Genomic DNA, 21,741 nt, shown 5'->3' with positions numbered 1-21,741 from the left:
GTGGATGGATGGATGGATAGATGGATGGATGGGTGGATGGATGGATGGATAGATGGATGGATGGGTGGATAGATAGAGGGGTAGATGGATAAAGAGGTGGATAGATGGATGGATGGATAGAGGGGTGGATGGATGGATGGATGGATGGATGGGTAAAGGGGTGGATGGATAGATGGATGGATGGATGGATGGATGGATGGATGGATGGATAGATGGATGGATAGATGGGTGGATGGGTGAGTGAATGGACAGATGGATGGATGGATAGATAGATGGATAGGTGGATGGATGGATGGATGGATGGATAGGTGGATGGATGGATGGATGGATGGATAGATAGGTGGGTGGATGGATGGATGAATGGATGGATGGATGGATGGATGGATGGATGGTTGGATGGGTGAATGGATGGAGGGGTGGTAGATGGATGGATGGATGGATGGTTGGATGGTTGGATGGTTGGATGGATGGATGGGTAGATGGGTAGATGGGTGGATGATGGATAGGTGGATGGGTGGGTGGATGGATGGATAGATGGATGAATGAATGGTTGGATGGATGGATGGATGGATGGATGACTGGATGGATGGACAGATAGATGGTGGGATGGATGGAGGGAGGGAGGGAGGGATAGATGGGATGGAAGGGATGGATGGATGGATGGATAGATGGGTGGATGATGGACAGGTGGATGGGTGGGTGGATGGATGGATAGATGGATGAATGAATGGTTGGATGGATGGATGGACAGATAGATGGTGGGACGGATGGAGGGAGGGAGGGAGGGATAGATGGGATGGAAGGGATGGATGGATGGATGGATGGATGGATAGATGCGTGGACGATGGATAGGTGGATTGTGGGTGGATGGATAGATAGATGGATGAATGAATGGTTGGATGGATGGATGGATGGATGGGTGAATTTTTACATTCATTGTTAATAGAATTGTAGTATACAACGTCTCATGACATTCTGCACACTTTTACTCGTAAGAATTGAAAGTTTCAACATTTTGAGTCCTTCAACAATCAGTTAAAAATTTTGAACCCCCACACTGTGCCAGACACTGGGGTACAACAGCGAACGACACCCTAACCAGCCCCTGCCCTGGGGCGTCGACCATCTGCACCATACCCGGAGTGATCTAATTTTCCTGGAAATTAAGGCGAATTTTCTCCGCTCACACATAAAGGCCTGAGATCGAGTGACTGTTTATTGAGCACTTACCACGTGCCAGACTCTGGGCTGAAATGCCTGACCAGCATCCTATCAGCACTGAATCCTTACAGCAACTCTATGAGGTGGATAAAATTACGTGTGCCATTGTGCAGATCTCAAGACTGAGGCTCAGAAAGGCAAAGCTGTTTGCCCGGGACTGCAGGGGTCACTGTGTGCTGAAACACGGTCAAGGCGGGATCGAAATCCAACCAGACCACCTGCCAGTCAAAGCTTGCAACCAGGGACGCACGCGGTTCATCTGGACGCTGCCATTGCTCAGGTGTGATTGTCCTCATTTCAGAACCTCTGGCAAATCAAACTCATTGTAATACAAGCCATTAAGCCATCGGCTGGCACCGAGGAGCAGACGCCCCCCCACCTTAGATGAGGGACACATCTCCGGTCATCCCTCTTCTGTGTGGCCCGGAGACTCCACGTTTGTGAGGTCGGCCGAATTCTACCTCTGCTGCGTGCCGTAACGCTAAATTAGACATGTACCAAGCCCCTTAATGTATATGAGAGTCGTGAGAAGGCAAGCAGAAACTAGATCAGTGACTTTAGCCGGTGTTTCAATTTCCTTTATCGCAGAACCCACTGGAAACATATGGGGAGGTGAACAGGTCACTCAGAAAAGCCTACACAGGGATGGGGAAGCAGCACGAGCCAAGGCAAGTGTGAGGGTGCAGGGCTGTCTCCTCCGGCCCAGCTGTCGAAGGCAGGAGCTTGAGTTCTAGTTCTCTCTATGCATCGCCCCATCCCAAAGTCTGAGAGCAGAGAACCCGGTTGTCTTAGTCAAGTTGGTGCCCAGCCCTTGGCCATGGGAGGGCTGGGCACTCCACAGTGACAGCATCATCCGGACCAGAAGACAGAAACGGGGCGGGGGAGGGGGGGTCATCCCCCTCCACCTCCCCTAACATCCCACTTTTTAAGTGACACCCAACGATGGCCGGAACCCGACTCAGAAAATGCTGAGGTATGTTCTACAGTGCGTGTGCAAGAAACAGGACTGCCGATCTCCCGGCCAACAGACAGTGCAGCGTCTCGGCCAGCCACTCGGAAGTCCCTGAGGATCTCAGTCCCCTCGCTAACGCAGAGACATTATGGAAGCAAGGACAGCTTTTCATTTTATTTGTATTTGTCCTTTCTAAGCAATTTAAAATTTTTCAAAATCTTTATGTCTTTTCGAGACAGAGCGAGAGACAGAGCGCGAGCAGGGGAGGGGCAGAGAGAGAGACGCAACATAGAACCGGAAGCCGGCTCCGGGCTCCGAGCTGGCAGCACGGAGCCCGACGCGGGGCTTGAACTCACGGAGCGCGAGATCGTGACCTGAGCACAAGTCAGCGCCCAGCCAGCTGAGCCACCCGGGCGCCCCAGGGACGGCTTTTTGGAGCCCCGAAGTCTTTCTGAAGACCCTCGCTTTGACTGTCACGTCTGAACTGAACAAAAACGACAAGATAGTCTTTCCTGACTGCTTTACTTCCACCTCTGCCCGGTGCCCCGTTACAGGCAGATTCAGAACTGCTTTGGGGGATGTTCCAGGCAGATCACCAGCTTACAAAGGAGAGTTTCCCGCCGTCTTCGCCCCCCGTGTGCCTCGATGGCTCCGCTGGCCATGCATCGCTGCCAACATCGTCAGGGAACCAGTCAGCTGCTCCCAACGAGCCACAGGCAGAGAGGAAACACCGCTCCGAGCCAGCACAGCTCCCCTGTTCCCACAGGCTCCCGGGGCCCTCGCGGAGGCGTCCACACCACAGCACGGAAGTCGCAAACCTGGGGCGGGGGGGGGGGGGGGTGACTCTGCTGGACGCCGCCGTTTGCAAGAAAACGCGACCAGATATCTGGAGAGGCCCTCACGGACAGGAAAACACCACGAGGAGTCACTTAGGATCAGGCCTTCGAACGGTGAACGCCTTGCCAAACGATACTGAACGTTCTTCTCACAGGCCGTGACACCCCGCGCCAGATGTTACAGGGAGCGTTGACTCATCCGTGAATCAGCGGGAACGCACCGACTCCCCGCCCCCAAGCCACGGGCTGCAGTCTGTTCCTTCCAGGCCGGCTTGGCAGGGCCAAAGTCGTCTTCGAAGGCACTGGGGCAGGAGAGCCTTGGCGAGGCGGGGAGAGCGGGACGCGGACACGGGCTTTGCTTCTGCCCCGACGGTCCGGGCACGAGGCGGGCCCGGACGAAGCAACGGAGACGTCACTCTGCAACCAAGTCTGGAGGGAAAGGTGGGCGACTGGCCATTTCCGGCCGGCACCTCGAGCATCTTATCAGAGCACAGTGGTTCTCACGCAGAGGAGGAACCAGAGAAGCCCTCGGTGACGTGGCATTTACCTTGAACACGCTGGCCTCCTGGAGCCGGCCCAGGCGTGAGCAGAGGCCGAAAAGGCTCAGGGTGAAGGCCACCCCCCCGCCCCCGCCCCGGTGCTTTCCTGCCGTCAGTTCTCTGGGGCTCCCGACGTTAAGAGTGGTGTTCCCATTTTACAGATGAGGACGGTGAGCTCCAGAGAGGCGAAGCCAACTGTCCATCCGAGTGACCTGGTAAGCGACAGGACCGGGCACAGCATCGGAAGCCTGAGCACACGAGCCCTGGCACGTCCTTAAATCACCCTCTCACCAGAGGACAAGAGACACGGGAGGTGGTCGGATGCTGCGTTCACACGCGTTCCCATCACAGCACAGCAGCGGAGCAGAGAAAATACTAGACGGGTATGAGGTCTGGGTGGGGGGGAAGGGAGGAGAGTAGGTCCAGCCAGCCGATCCCTGGGCCTCAGTCTCCTCTTCTGTCAAATGGGGATAACGCGACCTTCTTCGGCGATGGGGAGACCCAAGTGAAGACCAGCTCAGCACCAGACTCTCGAGGCTCCGCGGGGCCTCCCTGGGCTGACGTGAGCCACGCAGGGGCTGGTTCCCTGCGAGACTGCGGAACTCAACCTGCCTTGGCCCCAGACGTTCCGTGACTTCCCAAGAGCCACAAGTCAACAGACCACGTATCCATTCGAAGAATGTTCACTTGGGACTCCAAAGTGCATCAGGCAACTGCATTAGGATGTTCAAAGTTGTAGGTTTTCTGCAAATAGGGCCACCGGCAACTCCTCCCACCGTTGCCCCCACATGGAGCTCCCCCGTAAGTCAGTGGGGTCTGTTTCCTGCCTCTGAAGTCTGGGCCGACTTTGCCACTTGCTGTGACCGGTGGGACCCAGTGGAAACGAGGCCCGGCTAGGCTGGGGACTAAAATGTAAGGGGCTCAGCAGCTCTGGCTTTGCTCTCTGGGAAGCTCGCCACTGGATCAAGAAATCTGGCTGCTGTGCTGGAAAGAGGGACCACGTGGAAGGGGGCAGAAGCCATGGGGGAAGAGGGTCTGGAAAAGAGAGAGAGAGAGAGAGAGAGAGAGAGAAGCCAAGCCAGCCCCCAGACAAGGTGCCATCTTGGGTGTCCCTGGCCCAGCCAAGCTGCCAGCTTCGTCAGTGACCACAGCAGACCCTACGGAAAATACGAGAACCTCCCAGCTGAGCCCTGCCTGGATTTCTGAGCAAAACAGGACTCTGCCGATTCAGCCGCTGTGTTGTGGGGAGGCCGTCCCTCCCAGAGAGAGGACCCCAAAACCAGTCACGCCGCATTACAGAAAAACCGAAACCATCTACTTACTAAGAGACATTAGTAAAACCTTACGGCGCACACAAGTCCCATGAAGCTGCTTCTAAGGACCACACAAATCAACACTTCTTGACAAGGGGGAAATAGGGTACCAAGCAAAAAGGTCCTATAAAACAGAATGCGTAGCACGAGTGTTTCTGGAGAAATACAAGATACTAAAAACGGCGGAAAAAAACAGAGAATTCGAGCCAAACTAAATGCGTTGACAATTGGAACACGCGGGGCGTCTGGGTGGCTTAGTCGGGTGAGTGTCCGACTCTTGGTTTCAGCCCAGGTCATGATCCCAGGGTTGTGGGATCGAGCCCCTCATCGGGCTCCGTGCTGGGCATGGAACCTGCCTGAGATTCTCTCTCTCTCAATCTCTCTCTCTCTGTCTCTCTTTCTCCCTCTGCCCCCTCCCTGACTCGCACAAGTGTGCCCCCCCCACCTGCGATCTCTCAAAAGAAAAAAAAAAGAATTGAAACAGGAATAAATAGCCTTTCTCACCCCCAAACCCCAAATGGTTTTGCACTACCTTTCCCAAAATGGACAAACTATCAACGGACAATTCCTGCTTATATACAAATCGGTCAAGAAAATGGCACAGGACAAGGTGGGGAAAGCTCGTCCGCCACGGACTCCAACAACGGACAAGGCCCATGTCAACGGCAGCTCTACAAAGACCTACCAATGGCCGGTGAGCACGCGGAAGGAAGATAACATCGCCAGCCACGAGGGAAACGCGACGCAGAACCACAGTAAGACAGCCCCTCACGCCCGCTAGGACGGCTAAAACCAAAAACACAGACGGTAACGAGTGTTGGCAAGGACACGCGGTAACCAGAGCGCTCCCACACCGCTCGTGGGGACGTGAAACGTGCACACAGACCCACACAAAATCCGACACGCCGAGGTTCGCGGCAGCATCGTTTGTAACGTGGCCCCAAAGAGTGTGAACCACTCAAATACCCATCAACTGCTACATGGATAAACAAAGCGTGGTAAATCCACGCCACGGAAAATTACTTGGCAGTAAGACGGAATAAAGAACCGGCTGGTAAGATGGGCGAACTCTGAAATCATCCTGCTGGGTAAAGGAGGGCAGCCACGCGACCACACGCGGGGGGATTCCGTTTACGTGACCTGTCCAGAGAGGCAAGTCTACAGAGAATCAGGAAGACGAGCGGTGGCTGGGAGGGGGCCGGGTGGGGGGGCGGGGGGTGCTGGTGGGTACGGACTTTCCTTTTGGGCTTATGAACACGTGGAACAGTGGAAATGGCCACAGACCTCTGAACGGACTAAAGACCACCGAACGGTAGGCTCCACAAAGGTGAGTCGTACAGAATGCGATTTCTCTCTCAATAAAGCTGTGTCGTTTGAAGCGGGTAGAGCCAACGTAGGCCTAAAACACGGAGCAAAGAGCCATCATGCTAATAGTATGCTCAGGTTCCCACGCCCACCCACCGTGTCTCAGCTACAACTCTCCCCCAAATGGTTCCCCTCCTCGCGTGTTCAGCGACGCTGTCCCAATTCAGCTGGCCCGTTCCGTGTCTTCCAAATACGTGTTCAGGTTGACTTTTTGATTTTTTAGGGGGGGGAGGGGCAGGGAGAGGGGGAGAGAGAGGATCCCGAGCAGGCTCCGCGACGCCAGTGCAGAGCCCGACGCGGGGCTCGAACCCGCGAACCGAGAGACCCTGACCTGAGCCGAAACCAAGAGTTGGACGCTTAACCCACTGAGCCCCCCAGGGAGCCCCTGGCACGTTGTTTCCATTTCTGGAAGAAGCCAGATCTCCGCGGGGCAGCCCTACTTCCCCGCTCGGCCCGATCCGCATTACGAACCGGGGAGGGGGCGCTGGCCCGGCTCTCAGCCCCCGTTCGTGGGTGTGGACAACGTGCCCACCCCTCCAAGCGCACAGGGGCGCAGCCGAGCTGAGATGCAGATGTGGCCTCGCTTCACCTTCTCCCTCCTGACCCCCAGGAGCCCCTGAAGCCGTGCTCCCTGTGAGGCCTGAACCGCCAGTGACCCCGGCTTCGTGGCACGGACGGGTGTTAATATTTAACCACCGGCCTGGGAACAGTGTGTGGCCGGGGCCTGTGGGCTCCTCCTCTCCTGGGAGAGAACCAGCCCTGAGAACCAGCCGAAACCTAAGCCCCAGAGAGAAGCAGGAGGGCCACACGCCATGGCTAGAGTCGCTTTCCAGTGCCTCACAGCCCACCTGCCCCGGAAAGTTCCACCACGCTGGAAAAGTGGGTATTTTTAATCCAACGTGGGAAGGCGGAAAGTCCTTTTTTTTTTTTTTTTGCCCTCTGGCTCCTTAGAAACTATTCCGAGACTGTGATCTACAGGGCCTCACCACGACCCACCTCCCAGAGCGGTGGGGATCCCGGGGGAAATGTGGGGGGACCACCCCCGGACCAGGACCTCAGAGATCGGCCCTCTACGCAAACACAGCCCCCACAGAATACAGCCCCTGGGCCCCGCACAACGGCCAGCTTGGAAGCCGGAGGATTTCTCTGGCCCCGGGGGACCCCTGGCAGGGGCAGGAGCCACAGGAAACAGATCCCAGCCAGCTTCCCCAGTGCCCGCGGCCTTGGCACTGGAGAGCCCCTCTCCTGTCTCAGAACCCAGTTTCCCTCCTCTTTCCCTCGATCCTGCAGCACTGTGGGGACCGGGCCTCCTTCCACCTCCCGCCTCCCCCTCCCGCCGGTGGGTCCCAGCGGCCTGGGGCCTCGGAAATCTCTTCCCGCTGCTTCCATTTTCGGCGCCGAAACCCAGACTTTGTGTGCAGGCCACGGGCGGCTGCGTGGGGGTAGCCAGCTCTGGGCCTCAGTGTAGGGTATGATGGAACCACTCGTGCCGTCACAGCCCGACTCCCAGCTTGGCTGTCCCCCCTGGGGTCCCTCAGGAACACAGCCCACAACCTTCGGGGAGCACACGCGGCCGGGGTTTGGAAGGGCCACATCGGAAGGCATCCGGGTCTCTCCAGGAGTCCTGCCCGGCAGCGAGGGGCCCCCGCACCGCAACACTGAGGCCTGGGCAGCGGCTGTGCCACCCAGGCTTGAGTGACATTCTCCCACCTAATCCTTCCTCCTTCACCGGGGTACAGAGCCGTGACCCCTGCTTTACAGATGAGGGGCTAATGGGGTGCCTGGGTGGTTCAGCCGGTTAAATGTCTGACTTCGGCTCAGGTCGTGATCTCGCGGTTCGTATGTTCGAGCCCCCCGCGTCAGGCTCTATGCCGACAGCTCGGACCCTGGAGCCTGCTTTGGATTGTGTCTCCCTCTCTCTCTGTCCCTCCCCTGCTCGGTCTCTCTCTCTCTCTCTCTCCCTCTCTCAAGAATAAGTAAACGTTAGACAAAAAGTGTCTTCAGCCAATGAGCACACCCCAGACAGAAAGCGACATGAATAATCCCTCCCATCGGGCCCCCCCCAGCCAGGAATCCTCCCAGGGGTCAGTGGGCGTGGAGAGAATCCAGGAGAATGTGGCTGGCCCAGTGCCAAGCGACCCCCATCAGAGAGAAATGGACTTCGGATTATGGGGTGGGCAGAGTAACACCCGCCCCCCAATCCGGAAGACCATGTCCTCATCCCCAGAACCCGTGACCTGTCCAGGCAAGGGCACTCTGCAGGTGTGGCGAAGGACGCTGAGCTGGGAGAGGATTCTGGGTGGTGCAGGTGCGCCAGCCAGAGACGGAGGTGTGAGGACAGACGCGGAGTCACAGGGACGCAACTGTTGGCCGCAGCCCGTGAGCCCGAGCGATGGGGGCGGCATCTGAAGCCGGAAAGGACAAGGAAACGGATCCTCCCTTGGGGCCTCCAGGAGGACCGCGGCCCTGGGGCCCTTCACGTTAGTTCAGCGAGATCCATAATGGGTGTGCGTTCGAGCCACTAAATTTGTGGTCCAGCAGCCACAGGAATGAATGGAGTCTCACTGCCCCAACACCCGCTCTGTCAGCCAGAGACAGAGCTTGGACTCCGGAGGCTGAGTGCCTCACAAGGCAAAGGCAATTAAATCCCGGTCAGTTGGCCCGAAGGAGGGGAAGGAGTCCCCTGTTACCCCCAGAGGAAGGAAAAGAGTGTCTCCTGAGGCAGGTCAGAGGGACGGGCAGGGCTAATGCAGCCAGGAGGGCGGGAAGGGCATTCCAGCAGAGGGAACAGAGTGTGCGAGGCAAGGTAAGAGAGGCAGGGAGAGCTTCCGGCCCCGGGGGGTGGGGGTGGGGGGGGGGGTTCTGGTCTGAAGAGGACTGGGAAGCTAGGAAAAGTTTCCAGCCGGGCGGTGAGTCACGATGAAGGGTCACCAGCAGCCTCCGCTCCCTCACCCCTGCTCTGACCCTCACCCTCAGCCCGCGGCTCTTTGGAACACCGTAGGGCCTGGCGCTTTCAAACTCTGCACGTCACTGACCGCCGCTGAGCCTTGAGAACGTGCCCCCAGAAGCCAGAGAGCAGGAGGGCGCGCACTGGGGAGCCCCAGGCTGACAGGAAGTCACGGAGGGAGAGCAGGCATGTTGCTGCAAAGGATGAGTCAGGCTGGGAAGCCAGCAGAGCCCTGCTCACACCTGGACCGGCACACCAGCCCTGCAGGGAAGGAGATCAAAGGGCCCAGGGAGGAAGCCGGGGCGTGGTGCCATGGGGAGTGCCCCTCCAGAGCCCCAGGCTCGGGAGGACCCAGCCCGGCTCCCCAGCACCCCACCCGGGGGCTTCGGGGAATGCCCTGCCTTTCTACCAAGCTACCCAAACGGTCCCTGGCATCCCTGGGACAGGAAGATGAAGTCAGAGAGGCTTTTTTTAAATACTTTCGTGAAGACCATACGCACATCCAGGAAGGCTAAAATTAAGTCATTTGGGAGGAAGGTGGAAAAACACACAAAGAAGCATGATAGCCTCCTCCCACGGCCGGAGCATGAGCCGCCAGCCCGCGGTTTCCCCACCCCGGGGCCATCTGTCCGTCTGTCTGTCCGTCGGTCTCTCTCCCTTCCCCCGTCCCCCGCCTGGGCATTCGCAGGAGGGTCAACAAGACTCCTGTCCACAGTCCAGGAGGCCCATGTTGTCAAAAGTCAGGAAGTCAGTCAGGAGCCATCAAGGGCTGGGCCTCAGTTTCCCCATATGTAAGACGACGGATGTGTTTACCAAGCTCTCAACAACTGCCTCCGCTAACAGAACACCCAAGAGAGCAAAACGAGAGGGTCAAAAATCAAAAGGCTCTCAAACAAGGGTGGAATGCACCACAGGATCATTGCTCCTTAAGGTGCATTAGCTCTTTAAAGGCTCTGAGAAGTCCTGCTGCAAAGAAACGCCTACTCTGACCTTGGTGTGTGATAAAGAGTCTCTCAAATGTGTGCCTACACATGGGTCATGGGGGCAGGAGGTGGACGAGGAGGTCGGCTAAAAATAGAAGGTTCTCCCTGATCAGGGATGGAGCAACCGGCAGGAGAAAACAATCAGGAGGTCTAAGCGGAGCCCAGGATCCACTTTGCGAAGAATCCCCCAGGCTGGTCCTTGGGCCACACTTTGGGCGGGCAGGGATGTAGGCATTACAACACAAGGCTTTGGGTCCCAGAAAAGTTAGAGTAAAATCCCAGTGGAGCGACCCTGGACAAGCCAGCTTCTGTCTTTCGTGTTATTTTACTTACAAAGTGGGGCGAACTATGAGGATTGTTCTAAAAATGGATTCCATAGAATGATGCACTCCCGATGCCACGCCAGCGTCCAAGGCTCAAGGCTCCAGGTCGGAGCGGACCTCCTCGTCAACGTGAATCTTCCCCACCCCAGATTTAAGCTGCCCCAGCCCCAAAGCAAGGAGCTCACAACCAAGTTCCGACCCTCACTCAAGGTGCCACGATCTTAGAAGGGGCCTAGCACCCCGTCACCCAGGGAGCCTGAGAGGTCGGGGCTGTTGTCTCCTTCCACAGGCGGGAGGCTGAGGCTCAGGGAAGCCAGCAACGCTTCTGATGGGGGAAAGCCTGGGCGGGGGGGTCCTACTCCCACCCGTCCTTACCCAACCCCCGCCCCACCCCCAGCAACCTGCGAGGGCTTTTCCGGGGCTCAAATCTGAGTACACAACTGCCCTGCTTTCCACCCTCTAGTGGCTCTTAGAATAAAAAGCCAAAATTCCCTAATGTGTTCCCCCCGTCACCCCACACGCCCGCTGCCCGGCCCCCACGGCCTCAGCCACCCCAGCCTCCTTCCAGGCTCGCATCCGGACCAGACGCCAGCCTACCCCAGGCCTCTGCACGTGCGGCCGCTGCAACACTGTCCCTCACCTTTTTACCTCCAACACACCTGCTCAGCCTACGGCTTCCCAAGGAAGCTTCTGCCGACGCCCTGATGGGCACACCATCTCTAGACGCCCTCCAAGCCTCTCCCTTCCGAGAACTCAGGCTGGGGTTTAAGTTCGTTTGCACGGTTCTTTGGGTTTTCCCTGTTTCCCTACCAGACCTCAAGCTCCTAAGTCCGGAAGAAACAGTCCTGCTTTGCCAGCCATTCGTTGCAGCCCCAGCACCTAACACACGGCACAGCACACAGTAGGTCTCCAGTTTACGTCGCGTGAACGTGCGAGTATCTTCAGAGTCCTCTTACCAGCCCAGGGGGCTTTCTGGGATCACTTTCTGTTATCTGTGTTATTAAAAGAGGAAAAGTCGGGGCACCGGGTTGGCTCGGCTGGTGAAGCGTCCCACTCTTGATTTCAGCTCAGGTCATGATCCTGGAGTTGTGGGATCGAGCCCCGTGTTGGGTTCTGTGCTGAGAGCAGAGCCTGCCTGGGATTCTCTCTCTCCCTCTCTCTGCCCCTCCCCCGCCAGCGCTCTCTGTCTCTCTCCGAATGAATAAACTTAAAAAAAAAAAAATGTTTCTGTAAGAGAGGAAAAGTCCATGTTTTTTTCCAAACGACCCAAGCGCCTCCGGCAATGGATTCACCCCCAGCCCACTGCCCCCCACCCCAACCCCGGTACCCACCGGGAACCCAGGCTCCCGACAACACCTGCTGATTAGCCTCGGGCACTGCACACCCCACCCTCCAGGCCTGCCTGTGCAACCGGGGGGCTACCAGATTACCCGAACAGACCCCCGGTGGGAAACTGCTTGGTGGTCTGGGCTTCACCGCCCCCATATTTGCACCCTTGTCACTGTCAGCACTGGCCCCTTTATCTGTAAGCATCTGGGGGAGCCGGGAGGACACAGACAGACAGGAAGCCACAGCTGGGAAAAAAGCCAACTGCAAGTTTACTTTTGGACCTGACTCTTGTCCCCCTTTGCTCAAGGCTCCAGGGTTTGGGCCCCAGAGTTTCCGGAAACTGGAGACCCTGTCGTTCCTTCCGTTCACCCAGGCACGAGCCATCCAGACACCAAGTGACGAGAGGAGAGCCATGCTGCTGACTTCAGTGCCTGGGAACCTATCTGCGGTGAAACAGAAAGGGCCCCGGGGCCGCCCCAGAGAAACCAGGCCTTGTGGGGAGCACCGTGGGGCTTGGGGGTGGCTCTGGAAACCCCCCGAGGCTGGCAGCTGCGTGCATCTCACATCGTGGGGGCGGGCGGGCGAGACACCACGGACAGGAGACTCATCTTTCGAGACTTTCCCTGGTGGCCCCACTTCCTCCAGCCTCCAGCCCCAGACCAAAATAGAACGAGGTAAATTCTGCCTCTTTCACGCACAGTCAGGGAATAAACAAACCAACATAAACACCGTTTTCCTGCTGGGTCATCTTTCCTGCCTTTTTTCTTTTTCTTTTTCTTTTTTTTTTTGAAAAAGAACCACAGCCTGTTTTAAGATTCCAAACCCAGAGGCAGAGACGCGAAGAGAAGGAAGCAGCCAGCAGAGAAGGGAGCCCGACAGCTGGGTGTGCAGACAGAAACGCGTAACGTGATTACCAAGTTCGAGGTCAGAAAACAAAGGCCAGATCAGAGCACCTCAATGCCGAGTGGGAAGGGGTGTCTCAGACTTCATCCCGACCGTGGATCCTTAACTGGAAGAGTGGAGGCTGGACGGAAGGCTGTGGAAACAGCTCCCTCTTCGTAATAAGCGCATACTATGCCTCATAGCCACTCTGTCATACCTTCCATCGTATTTCAGGGGCCGCCCCCGCCCCCAAAAGCACATCCTGAGTCAAGGACTTAAATGCAAGTAGCCTGAGAGGTGACCCCAAGAACCACCTGGAGGTGAGGCAGAAAGAGAGGCAGGGATGGAAAAAAAGCCCAAACAGGAAGCTGTGTGCATCTGGGGCTCACACGCCTGAGCCCCCCGGGGACACGGTGCGAACACAGCTCAGCACGGTGCTCCCCAAGTGACAGGAGGCTGGGGCACTTATCCACCATTTATCCCTGACCACCAGCAACAGGGGGGGCTGCTCCCGGGGGCCTTGGCTCCTCCGTGGGCTGCAAACATTCCCAGGGTCAGAGAAGACCCTCGAGCAGGAGGGGCCGGCGCTGGGTAGGAGCATCCAGGTCTGCGGCATCTCACCGAGGAGGGACAGAGGCTCTGTCCACGGCCACAGCTGGCGAGACCAACGTGGCAGAAGCCATCCCCCAAGGTGGGCCGCCGTAGGCTGGAGGAGCAAGTGCTTCAAAGACTCGGGGCAGGGACATCCATCCAAGACGAGGAGATAGTGAGGAAGGTGAAGGCAGCAGCCCCCCCCCCCCCCCCGTTACTGCCCAGGAAGCAAGACTGGGCCTCATGGGTTCTCCCAGGAATTCAGGGTCCAGAGATGCTCCCGGGTCCCCTGATGTTTGTAAAGGGACCCGAAGCAGGGCTCTGTCGGCTAAAGCTTTCCGAGAGTCCCCATTTCCTTTCCCTTGACAAGCCGGCCCCGGAGGCTCCTGGTTCTGACTCTTGGTCCCACCTGACTCACAAACGACCCTGCCCTTCCTCCTCCTCCCCTTCCCCCACCTGTGGGCCCAATCACTGAGCCAAAGGTTGAATGCAAATCCCTGAACCCACAACGTCGAGGAGAAAAAGTCTGCTTGGGGGCCTAAGTATCATTTTTAAAGATTCCTTAACTAGGCCCTGAAAAAGAGTCCGAAAGAAAAAAATCATCTTCTTTAAAAGACTCTCATAGTCTAGTCTTTGCTCAAGAAGCATTTGCTCTGTGCCAGGCACTGGAGGGACGGTAGCTAAAAGCCCCAAAGGTTACAAGGCTCTCCAGCTGAGGACCCAGTGATCTTGACCCCCACATGTCCAGGTCCAAAAGGCAGTGAGACCACAATGGTGGACTTGAGCTGGATGTTAAAGTAGGTAGGGTTGGGGCACCTGGGTGGCTCCGTGGGTTAAGTGTCTGACTTTGGCTCAGGTCATGATCACACGGGTCATGAGTTCGAGCCCCGCGTCGGGCTCTGTACTGATGGCTCGGAGCCTGGAGCCTGCTTCGGATTCTGTGTCTCCCTCTTTCTCTGCCCCTCCCCAACTCATGCATGTGCGTGCCCTCTCTCTCTCTCTCTCTCTCTCTCAAAAATAAATAAACATCGGGGCACCCGGGTGGCTCAGTCGGTTGAGCATCCGACTTCAGCTCAGGTCATGATCTCATGGTTCATGGGATCAAGTCCCACCATCAGGCTCTGCACTGACAGCACGGATCCTACTTGGGATTCTCTCTCTGCCCGTCCCCCCCACTCTCTCTCTCAAAATAATTAAATAAACTTTAAAAGGAAATAAATAAAAACCTAGTAATAAAAAGTAAATTGTATTTCTTAAAAAGCTGGTGGGGGGAGGGTGTAGGGGCGGGAATTAAGAGAGGAGAAGACCGGACGGACAGGGAAATGGGGTGAGAAACGCAGAGGCCTGAAAACAAGGTGCCCCCAGAAAAAAAGGGGGTGCAAATGTCAACCTGGCCACACCAGAAAGCATGTGTACGTGTGTGTGCATCTTCGTGTGTCTGTGTATATGAGGTTGGAGCTAGACCAAGGAATCAAGGTGCGGACGCAAGGTACCCAAATGCACAGAGATAACGGACAGATATCCACACCCGGAGACGTTGCAGGGCCAGCCCCACGGGCATGGCACCTGTCCCATCACTCAGGGTCCCCCATACAGAAGGACTCTGTGCGTGGTTTAACGCTCTGCCGTCACTGTCTCGAAATCCTTAGGACCTTTTCATTTTGCCTTAGGTCTCACAAATCATGTAGCCAGTCCTAGGTGCTCGTTCTCAATACTAACACCTACATCCTGTACGGTTCCAACTACGGGACGCTCTGGAAAAGGTAAGATTATGAAGACAATGAAAACAAGGATGGGGAGGGGAGAGAGGAGTAGGCAGAGCACCGAGCATTTTTAGGGCAGTGAACACGTTCAGTATGACAGTGTAACGGTGGACACACATCATTGTACATTTATCCAAGCCCAGAGAATGTGCACCAGCATCGGTGACCCCTAGTGTAAACAGCACACCTGGGGTGATTGTGATGTGTCCAAACAGGTTCATCCAATGTCACAAGCGTCCCGCTCTGGCTGGGGATGTTGATCACGGGAGAGGCTGTACATGTGTGGGGCCAGGGGGCACAGAGGAAACTTCTGTCCCTTCCCCTCAGTTTTGCAGGGAACCGAAAACGGCTCTAAAATAAAACTTTTAAAAAGTAGAATACAAACGAAGACTTCCAGACCCTGCCTGGTTCAGGTCATGATCTCACAGTCGTGGGATGGAGCCCCTGGGCCGCGTCAGGCTCCGCACTAACAGCACAGAGCCTGCTTGGAATTTTCTGTCCCTCTGTCTCTGCCTCTCTCTCTCAAAATAAATAAACTTAAAAAAAAAATGGTAATCTCTACTTTCCTCTTTTTTAAAAAACTTTTTTTAAAAAATATGTTTATTTTTGAAGGAGAGACAGGGAAGGGGCAGAGGAAGAGGGAGACACAGAATCCGAAGCAGGTTCCAGGTCCTGAGCTGTCAGCACAGAGCCCGACTGGGCTCCAACCCACGAGCGGCGAGATCAGGACCCCACTTGAAGTCAGACCTTTAACTGGCTGAGCCACCCAGGTGCCCCTCTGTTTTCCTCTTTAAATGTGCTCCCAGGTGGTGCTGATGCCACCTCGGTTTGGGCCTCATCATCCCTGACTGTGGAAGGATACAAGCCTGTGAGCAAGGGCATGGCAGGGGCTAAGCAGTATTTTAACGGGCAGACGGCGGTAAGCAAGATGAACGGGCAAGTAAGAACAAGGCAGAGGTGGTGAAGAATTCGTATTCCGAGCGTGGGTCAGAGCCAGCAACACCCCTTGGGGCTGGTCCAGCACCCCAGCATCTCAGATCCTTCTCGGAGGCTCCTCTGCGGCAAGGAGCTTCCCCTCCCCCACGCCAGCATGCCCTTCGCCGACCAACATCTAGAGTGGAAGTGCCTGGGGACCGACCTCCCCCTGCTCCACTCCGGGCGCTTCTCATTCGGGGGCCATTCTGCCCCCAGGGGGCATATGACGACGTCTGGACACGTTTGGGTTGTTGAAATTTGGTGGCGCCATCTCCCGGGTAGAGGCCAGGAGGCCCGCAGGGCCCCGGACGGCCCGACCCACCCTCACACGGTGATGCGCACTGGGTCCACGGCAGGTCACGCTTGCCAAGCCTGTGACGCTCGCCCTTAACCCCTACTGACGGACCTGGAGGCCTCAACACCTGCAGAGCTCTGCACCCCTGTCTCCAGGAGCCCCTGCAGGCGGAGGGAGCCACAGTCCCGCCACGGAGACTTCAGGGCGCCTGGCGGCCAGCCTTTGCCCGCCCACTTCTCCGTGCCGGAAACGTTTTCTAATTACTCACTTTCACCCGTAACTCTCGTGTCGGGGTGAGCTTCCAGGAAACCGGACCTGAGACCCGGGGCCGGCCGGCTTCCCTCCGCGGCTGATCATCACTCGGCCGCTCCGCGAAGCGAAGGCCTGTGCCGAGGATCAGGCTGGAGGGCGTGCCGCGATCCATTAGCAATGCCTGCCTCGGACGCCGGAGGGGCAGGAGGGGGAGTGCGGGCCGGCTGTCTGCCTTCCTTCCGCCATCCTGGGACCGGCAGGATGGAAAGCCAAGGGCATCGTGAGGGGAAAAGAAGAAAATGGTGCTGACAGGCTGGCAAGAAGACGGAGGAAGGGAGACCCAGGGTTTGGAGGAACCCTGAGCATTTGCCCGGATGGCTACCTTCCGCCATGAACTTGAAATAACCGAGGACTTCCACGAGCGCGGTTGACGCCTTTAAAACATGATCTTCCTGGAAAGCCTGCCTTCCCGGTCCTCACTGGGTTCTTTTCTTCCCAGCTACAGATGACCGCTCACGACCGCATTGAAAAATATTAATTCTCTTTGTGTCCTGCCAAAAAGGCTAAAGCAATTACAGGCCCTGATATGAAACACAGATGTTAATACATTTGGAAAAACAGGCTCCTATAGGCGAGCAGAGGTCCAAGTATGAAGTGCTTTTGGAATTAAAGCGCCAGATCAAGTTATACAGCCAGCCCCCAATGCGAAAGCCATCCTCTCCAAATTCATTCCAGGGTAGGAAACCCAGGGCCGCGGCACCCACGCTGACATGTCCCCTATTTGCAGACGAGAACCAATCCACCCTTGGGTACCCACTGGCACACAGCTCTAAATAATATAATTATAATCATCACAGGGAAACGTCCCTAAGATCGAAAAGTATTATAATTACGGGCAATTTTCACTTTTTGGAAATTGGGCTCAGATGCCGAAGACAGTGTGCAAACAAGACGTTCTCAGGTTTCAGTTCCGGAAGAGAGAACACGCCGGGACGGACCGGTCTGAGGCTGGACTAGGGCTCCTTGGCGGGCACTCGCTCAGCCAACAGGTAACTGTTGGCGTGCGTTTCCACACTGGTGACCGCTCAGGTGCTGGGACTACCTCGAGGCAAGAGGCGGCCGTGGTCCCCGGATTCGGGAAGCCCACGCCCCAGAAGGCCGGATGCTCCGTCACGCAATCACACACACACAGGTTTTACCGAGCGGCGGCTCTGTGTCAGACTCCAGGCGCAAAGAACATGACAATGGGCCAAATAAAGCAAACCCCTGCCCTCTCGAGGCACCTGTCCCCGCCCCTGCTGTTGGGCAACTGCCACCGTCTCAGCAGCTGGCACTCGGATCTCCGGTGAGGCTCAGCCAGGGTCCATGAGCCGCCTCCCCTCTCCCCCCACCCCCCGCCGGCCCAAGTTCTTTCCCTCCTCACTACCCAGATTTGTGGAATAAGCCGGCCAGGTCTTTTGTCTTCTCTGCCTCAGTTTCCTCGTGCAGGAAACCGGATTTCCCCACCATTACCCAACTCCTAGGACTGCCGTGTAGGAAAAGGAAAATGCGTACCTGCCGGCCGAGGAAGAAAACCCGGTGGGACTAAAGGCAAATGCAAGCTTCCTTTCCTTACTCCCTAACCCGGCACCGTGCCTCAGTGTCCTGGTCTGTGAGCCGAGCTGCCTGGTGGTACCTCCCTTGGGGGGTGTGATGCGAAGGACCACAGACTGCCGCCTGGCAAGTCCTCAAGGAAGCTAGCTTTGTCATCATCGCTGTTCAAGAAGGTGGCCGTCTCTTCTCTCCGTTCAGAGGGGCGTTCTCAAGAAGGGGAGGGCCAGGGGACACCTGGGGGGTGGGGGTGGGGGCTCGGTCGGTTGAGCGTCCACCTCTTGGTTTCGGCTCAGGTCATGATCTCGAGGTTTGTGAGTTCGAGCCCCGTGTCAGGCTCTGAGCTGTCAGTGCAGAACCTGCTTGGGCTTCTGTGTCTCCCTCTTTCTGCCCCTCCTCCCCCCACCCCCCCTCGAAATAAATAAGTAAACTTAAAAAGAAAAAAAGAAGGGGTGGGCGAAATGGAAGGCACCGGCCGAATCGATGCAGGTGTGCCCAGCAGCAGCCTTGCCCGCAGGCAAGGGGACCCGTGCTCACCGTGACCTTAGCCGCCAAGTGTTAAGCCCACCTGGAGCGATCAGACTGGGGCGGATGGGTAGGAGGCGCCTCTCAAGTGCCCCTTGCTGGGATCGCTTGTGTCCCCTCGCAGAAAGACAGCCAGATCCTTCCAGTCACCTTGGGAGCCCTACTTGCCACCCCGCTGCACTTCCCCACAGCCCCCGAACCCCTGGCGGGGGGGGGGGGGAGCGGGACGGGAGTCTGCACCCCCATGAAATGGATGAAGTGGCTCATCCGAGGTCCCGCCGATCCTCAAGGGAACAGCAAGGGCGGGGAGCAAGTCAGTGTCAGGATAAGGTGACAGCAGGACCGAGTCCGTGGGGATTCTCGAGGTGGGGCTCCAGCGTGCCGAGTTTTACTTCTGCTGCCTGGTTTTGAATTCCGCCTCTAGCGTGTGACCTTGGGAGGCTCATGTGACCACTCTGCGCCCCGGCGACCTCATCCACCAAGCGGGACAACACGGACGTCTCGAGGTCATCGTGCGGAGTAGGAGAGGACGCGGGCGCTTTGCTAAGCACTGACTGGATCTGTTGCGAGCATGTGACCGACGGAAACTGTCACCATCGCTTCCCCACCAAGCCAGGCTTGGGATGAATTATGGAAGGAAACAAAGGCCCAAAGATCAGAAAAACCACCAAGGCCCGCCAGCGTCAGCCCGCAGGGCAGGACGCCGATGGCGCTAACTGGACTGGACACGGTGCCGGCCGTCTCCACCCGGCGGGTTTTCCCCGAATGCGGGCTTTTTCCAGAGAGGTCCCTCTGGACACGGGAGAGGACCCCAAGGGGGACCGAGAGGCATCGGGGGACTTGGTTCCCCGCTGAGGCAGCTCCGGGCTGGGATTACAGAAAAGCAGCAAGGAGACCTGCCTAGGTGTCCTTGACCCGACTGCCCCGGGCATGCTCTCCCCTGACCTTCCGGAAGAGCCGGTGGGTGCCCAGGCAGCCAGCTGCTCCTTCCCTGCCCTCTGAAGATTCTACTGGGGAGCTGAATCGGCAACTTCTGTAAAAGCAGCTCAAAACCAGAGCTCACGCCCTGGGGCTGAGGTGTAGTGGAAGGAGGCGCAAGCCAGGAGACGGGGAACCAGGCACGTAGGCCTTGAGGAGCAGCAGAAAGGCTCCGGAAGCTTCCGGAAGCCTCTGGAGCCAGAGCCTGAAGGGCTCCCCACCCTCAGCCAGCCCCTCGCCTGTGCCGCTGAGACTGTGAAGCGGGGTCTGGACGGCACTTGGGTTCGGTCCTGTGAAGAAAAACGGTCATCGTTGAAAGACCAGGCAAAAGGGAACATGGAGGCCCGGACTGGAGGGAATCGGTCCCCTTCCATCTCTCAGGCATATACGACGGCTCACAGACCAGAGAGAAGGGAGCTCTCGCCACCTGCCCACAGCCTGGAAGCTGTAAAAACATGCCCAGCCTCGACCCTCGGGACTCTGATGTATCCGGAGTTGTAAAAGCCCCCCACCCCCCCACCCCAAGGTGATCCTCACCCCCAGCCCAGGGTGAGAACCAGAGCTCGGGGATCCCAATCACATGAGGGAATCAGTACCAGCGAGAAACACCACGGTGCCACCGCGGCTGAGAACGTGAGCCCTGGAATCTCGGAGACCCAAGTTCAAGTCCCAACTCTGCCCCGTCCTAGCTGTGTGACCTCAGGTAAGTTACGCCCTCTCTCTGAGGAAGTCTCTGCACCTGGGAAATGGGGATAGTAAGTTTTCCTAGGATCTTTTCCAAGGAACACGATGAAGCTAAAAGGCCCAGCACACGCAGTCACATCCGGAAAGCACCAAATGATGACAAACCTAGAACACAGGTGGGGATGTGCTCTGGTGGGTGACCATATCCGTCTGCCCAGACATGCTCAGCTCAAAATCAGGTAAACGTCGGAGCCTCGCTCCCAAGTCCTGAACCTTTAACACGAGGGAGACTGGGGAAGGGTCCGGCGACCCGCGCCCTGCCGCCGCCGATGCTCTCCCAGTAAGACAGTCTCTGCCCCCAGCACGCAGGCAGCTTGTCCCTGCTTCCCACGGATGGAAATCACGAGGGCATCCCCTGGGAGCTTGTCAGAAACGCACAAGGTCAGCCCCCCCTCGCCCTGCCCCCGCAAAGGGCAGACTCGACCACGTTTTCACCAGATCCTGAGAGCCTGGTCACTGAACTGTTAAGGGGAAGAACGCTACGGGGCTCCCCTCTCGAGACGAACAGGTAAGAGCCATGGCAGGTCTGAGAGTTCTGGGAGGGGTGAGGGCACCGCTGAGGAGACAGGATGCCCCCTCCTTGATGGCAGCTGGGAGCCCTGGGGGTCCCCAGGGAGGGCTGGGGGGGGGGGGGAAGCATGTCCAAGACCCCCATCTGGCAGCACAGGGACACAGGCTCGCCTCTTCCCTCCGCTCGCCCGCCAGCCGCCTCGGCGAGCAGCCCCTCGGTCCCCACTCCAGCCCGCCACGGGGACAGCTCCTTCCTCCTCGGTGGCTCAGGCTGCGGCCGATCCAACCTTGGCCTCGGGGACCGCTCTGAGGTCCCTCCCCCGGCACCCCGAGTCCCCGAGACTGACTGAGGGACAGTTTTCAACGGCTGCCAACACCACCTCGACCTTGGCAGTCACTGACCCCCTTCGAACAGGCGCTGCCGTCCCCGGCAGGCCTGTGGTCCCCCAAGGGCGTGTCTCGCAGAGCACCTGTGTCCCGCACAGGTGAGGCAGCACGGGCTGGGGGGGGGGGAGGGGGCGAGCCGGGGCCTCTGCGGGGAGGGCTGGGAGGGGGTCGGGATGCAAAGGCCCAGTCCAGCGTTCGGGAACGAAACTGGTTCAGTCGTGCGACCTCCACACGGACGCGAATCCAGCTCTGGAGAGCCGGGTCCCAGCCGGTCCAGCCTGAGGCTTGGGGTTCAGAAAAGGAGGGCAGGCCCCGATCCCTGGGCCCCCCAGTTCCCCCGGCAAAGCCACTGGAGCCAAGGCCCCCGTCCCCAGGCCTGCCCCTCGGCCCCCACTCATCCCGCAGGCCGCCAAGGGCGGCTCCGGCGGCCTCTCCAGCTGC

The 21,741-nt window shown here is 57.7% G+C and overlaps 1 protein-coding gene across 2 annotated transcripts in view; it reads right to left on the bottom strand.

Annotated features, from left to right (window-relative positions):
• Positions 1-21,741, bottom strand: part of BMP7 (bone morphogenetic protein 7) — a 90,523-nt gene that overhangs the window by 31,227 nt on the left and 37,555 nt on the right. The window lies entirely within an intron of this gene.

Source organism: Acinonyx jubatus, chromosome A3 (assembly GCF_027475565.1).
Source record: "Acinonyx jubatus isolate Ajub_Pintada_27869175 chromosome A3, VMU_Ajub_asm_v1.0, whole genome shotgun sequence".
NCBI lineage: Eukaryota > Metazoa > Chordata > Mammalia > Carnivora > Felidae > Acinonyx > Acinonyx jubatus.
This window is presented reverse-complemented; position numbering and strand designations above follow the sequence as displayed.